The following is a 5,243-nucleotide window of genomic DNA, read 5'->3' on the forward strand; positions in this document are numbered from 1 at the left end:
CATGGCATCATGAAAAAAGAAAATTATGTTGACATTTTGAGGGATAATATGCAGAAATCTGCTCGTAGTCTAGCCTTAGGTCGTCGCTGGGTCTTCCAACAAGACAATGACCCAAAGCATACATCGAAATTGGTCCAACAGTTCCTGAAGGATACCAAAACAAAGGTCCTGGAGTGGCCCGCACAGAGCCCAGACCTCAATCCTATTGAGAATCTGTGGCGAGTGCTCAAAGTGAATGTCCATGCTCGGAAACCACGTAATTTGGACCAGCTGGAGCAATTTGCAATGGAAGAATGGGCTAAAATCCCTCAGGAAACCTGTGCCAACCTAGTAAAGAACTACTCTAAGAGGTTGTTGTCAGTTGTGGCTCAGAAAGGGTTCACTATTGACTATTAATGACCGGGGGCTAATAATTTTGGACGTTTCATTTTTGCCCTTTCTTGTTTCAACTCACTATTTCAATTAAATATCCTAATCAAACTTAGTGGAGATTTTGTCTTTGTTATTTTGGAAACAAACACACTATAAAACACTTGTTGTTAATGGTCATTTCCATGGAGAAATCAAGAGTTTTGTCTAATTTCATAAGGGGGCTAATAATTTTGGCCTCAACTGTACAAATACCATAAATGGTAATGTATATAATGTGAAATAAAACAGATTGTATGTGTTTTAACCGATTTGTGTATTACACACATTACCGTAATCAAAATTTAATCTGATTACAGAAGACATGCATAATTTATAGTATACTTAAGTATAAGGCATAAATCTGATACTTGACAATATGTTATATGACTTAACATGTCATATAACTTGACATAGTCTTATAAAGATAAAGCATAAAAAGGCATAAGAAAGGCAGAGATAAAGGTTACTGGGTTTATATTTGAATTTCTGCATTTTGCTGAGTTCTTTTACACTGTTAAAAATTGTCATAGAGGAAGGATGAGGCAGCAGGGGACACAATTCTTCTTCTCTGTCTCTCTCACTTACTCTCTGAGGGCTCATGGGAATGGTCATGTTTGACTGGGGGTTCAGCCAGCTGCTGCCCAGCATGACAGAGACAGGTGGTGTGCCTTTATCCCTTAGAACACACACACACACATTCATACCTTTACGCATACTCAGCCTTTAGTTCACACACCAATATCCAGCACATTGTGTCCTTTCAGGATGACACACAAATGAATACCTTTTGTTTTCTCAGATAGATAAATGAATGCTCACTTTACCCTGTGTGGTTTGTACTTCAGGACAGAGAAATGGAGAAACAGCAGCTGTGAGATCCAATTTTGTTCTGAGTGTGTTTTGCCTATTGCTTCCTCCACCCTCTTATTCTTGTTTAATGGCTCCATGAACAGGATTCTCAGGATAATACACATTTAATTCATATTCTTTCTTGTACAGGAGGTCTGATTCAGTTTACCCCAAAACATTGCAATGACGATGACATCATCACACCTGCAGACGGTGCATCGGGACCCCAGACGTAAACGCAGCACAGGACACCTGGACAGAACACACACAGTAGACAGAAACACAGACAGAAAACACACACACAGCGTGGAGGAGCATAACAAGCCACAGCATTTTTTGGATAAACAAAAAAGTACGTCGGATTTTAAAAACGGCAAATATCTTAGAAGATTGAGAACATGTTCAGAAAAATGTAAAAATCATATATGAACTTATTCTTGTCACAGTAACCTCCAGCTAAGACATTAAAACAAAAACTTTGTAAAAATATTAATGCTTGATCTTAGAAAATTATAAAGTTCATTCATTCATTCATTCATTCATTCATTCATTCATTCATTCACTCATTCATTCATTTTCTACCGCTTATCCGAACTACCTGGGCCTGTGCCCCAACCCTAGAGGTGTGAGGCGAAAGTGCTAACTACTAAGCCACCGTGCCCCCTATAAAGTTCTTATGTTGATAATAATAATTTGAGGTAACGTTAAAGTGTAGACCTATGTAGAACCTGGTGTGTGTGTGTGTGTGTGTGTGTGTGTGTGTGTGTGTGTGTGTGTGTGTGTGTGTAAAGAAAGACAGAGGAGACAAACAGACTTTGACAAAGCTTCAGGACTCACTTTACATGTTCATCTTGTCAGTCACTCACTGCAGCTGGGGATGTGCTAGCACGGCCAGCCTATAGATCACCTTGGGATTTCTGTGAATGCTGCCATTCATAAACCCTAAAGATGGTTGTGGATGTTATTTCTTGTATAGAAAAGAGCAACTAAGAGCAAAGAGCTAAGAGCTATGAGCAAATTACACTCAAGTCTCTATCAGTGGATAGTTGAAAACTTCAGTTAGAAATGTGATACCTAAAGTTAAATCTGTAATGATGCTCATACTCAAGTTCCTTTCAACCCAAGCAGAGCTACTTGACTTGACACATATAGAAGTGTGTGTGTGTGTGTGTGTGTGTTCAGTCCATGATGGACTGGTGTCCAGGCTTTATCCTTGTACCAATTTACTTATTGAACAAAAGACTCAGATCTTATTCATTTCTATAATTGACTAGTGTCTTGACATATGGACGTGTGTGTAGTATGTGAAAAGGGCATGTGAGCAGGTTTCACTGTTCCATGATTTGAACATCCATGATTATAACATTAAGACAAAGATTTCAGTATATTCTGACCCCTCATCTGTGTATGCAAGACATCCTTCATCACACAGAGTGTGTCTGTTTGTGTGTGTTTGTGTGTGTGTTTGTGTGTGTGTGTACTGTATGATGTGAGACACACACACACACACACGCGCACATTGTGTGTGGATACTGTTTCTTAGTTTGCTGACAGCAATCAAAAGTCCAGCAGATGAATGAGGAGATCTCTTTTTTTTGTCATGAAACGTCATTTAAACGTGTGTATGTGAATGAACGCTAAAACACCCAGGACATGAATCATGGTGAGGTGAAGGCCTGAAGAACCCTGTTTGACAGAAGAATTCCCAGCATGCATCTGTAGGACTGCATAGCAGGTCTTCATATGGAGAATGCTACAGCAGAAATCTGAACAGCCAGGACTGTAACCCTCCTTAACTGTGTTTGCAGTTAATTCTTTTAGACCCGGATGCTGCAAAATCAAGAAAAGAAGAGAGGGAACTATTTAAATTATAAAAGTGATTAATTCTGACTTTGCAAATACTTGTCCTTTGAAATACTATCCCCTATTAGCAGCACAGCTAAAAGATGCTGGAGAAAGTGTGTGAATAACCGTACATATTGTAAATGTCTGTAGGCTTAAATATTATTTACATTATATATGGAAGGAAAATCAACTCAAAAGCTGAAATATTTTAATGTAGCTGCTGTGCATCAAACATGCAAACAGAATCACATGGAGAGTTTTATTAGAATTAATTACAGAGAGCATCATGAATAAGCAAAAATATAATATGAAGAAATATAAAGCCATAAAAACAATTACTATTGCAAGTTCTGATTACAGATATTTGAGATTTGATTTAGATTAAATAGATTTTTATCCAAGGGGGGCACGGTGGCTTAGTGATTAGCACGTTTGCCTCACACCTCCAGGGTTGGGGGTTCGATTCCCGCCTCCACCTTGTGTGTGTGGAGTTTGCATGTTCTCCCCGTGCCTCGGGGGTTTCCTCCGGGTACTCCGGTTTCCTCACCCGATCCAAAGACATGCATGGTAGGTTGATTGGCATCTCTGTAAAATTGTCCATAGTGTGTGATTGCGTGAGTGAATGAGTGTGTGTGTGTGCCCTGCAATGGGTTGGTACTCCGTCCAGGGTGTATCCTGCCTTGATGCCCGATGACGCGTAAGATAGGCACAGGCTCCCCGTGACCCGAGGTAGTTCGGATAAGCGGTAGAAAATGAGTGAGAGAGAGAGTGAGTGAGATTTTTATCCATATTACTGAAGATTTAGGGCCTTCACTTTGGACCTTCATTGAGATGAGGCCAACCCTTTGAGGATACTGAGGCATCTAGAGATGTACCAGCTCCAGTTGGACTCAGTATACAGACATTCTAAAATGAGATGTCAACTACATGTGGTTTTTGAGGACAACAACCTCCTGATCAATCCTCAGAGTCTCTAGTCTGGTTTCTCTCAAAGTTTCTTCCTCTTCTATCTAAGAGAGTTTCGTCACCACAGTCTCCTCAGTCACCTTTTAAAGATAAACACATTTAAAGATAAGTCTAATATTATTTTTTGTATAATATTAAATTGTTTGTATTATGTTTATGTTCTGTAAAGCTGCTTTGAGACAATGTCCATTGATAAAAGCGATATACAAATGAAATGGAATTGAATTTAGTGAAACAGGCAAGTCAGAATAAAACAAAAGAATATACATTATAGTTTTAGTTGAATGTAATCTCACTTTCTTTCCTGCCGCTGGAAGTTGATATTGTTGTTCTATACAATTACCATCCAAAATGCAATACTAATGACCTAAACCTGAATTATATCAGAGCAACCAGCAGAGTTATATCAGCTATCCTTTGTTAATAGTGATAACTACCTAGACCCAACTATGGTGAATTATGACACACATTCCTGAAACTGAAAAGTAACTTAGATAGTGGGAGAACAAAGGAATCGGATTTGAGGAACTGGATATTATCCTCTTTCAACCCAAGCATGGAACAGAGAGATCACTCAACAATGAACAGCATTACACTGAAGCCCAAATCCTTTTACCCAAATATGTGGTTATTATGAATGTCTTTGTGAAGTTGTGACAAATGTTAAGCTGAGACACAGGTGGTGGCTGGTAATGAGGAGGTCAGGGTCGGAAGGTATGATATTCGACTAATAGCCTGCTGAAATTTGACCTTCCACATAGCACTCTGCATTACAGAGCCATCTGCTCTGGCTCTTCACTGATTTTCCTCCTTTTCTGCTCTCCCTCCAAAAGTTGATCATTAAAACAAATTCCACAATGAATAAAAATGAGTATCCTTCTGACCGGTGAGTTATTTCTAGTCAACTGATGCTAAGTGGTGGAAAATCAGTAGTAAATCAGCATTTGGGTGAATATTCATCATTAAAAATGGGTTTGTCTATGCTTTTGAAGAAGTTTGCTCTTACATGAGTAGAGTTCATGCCAAGGCCTAATCTTTCTGGACTAAAAACTTTGGGGTGTGTCCATGACTGGGGAGCTGAAGGGGGGCTAGGATTACAGCCTCCTCAGGCAAGTCCACCACATGTGCTGTCACTCATATCCCCAACACACAGTCGAGAGAGTGAGAGAGAG

The sequence above is a fragment of the Tachysurus vachellii genome, chromosome 23 (assembly GCF_030014155.1).
Source record: "Tachysurus vachellii isolate PV-2020 chromosome 23, HZAU_Pvac_v1, whole genome shotgun sequence".
NCBI classification, from domain to species: domain Eukaryota; kingdom Metazoa; phylum Chordata; class Actinopteri; order Siluriformes; family Bagridae; genus Tachysurus; species Tachysurus vachellii.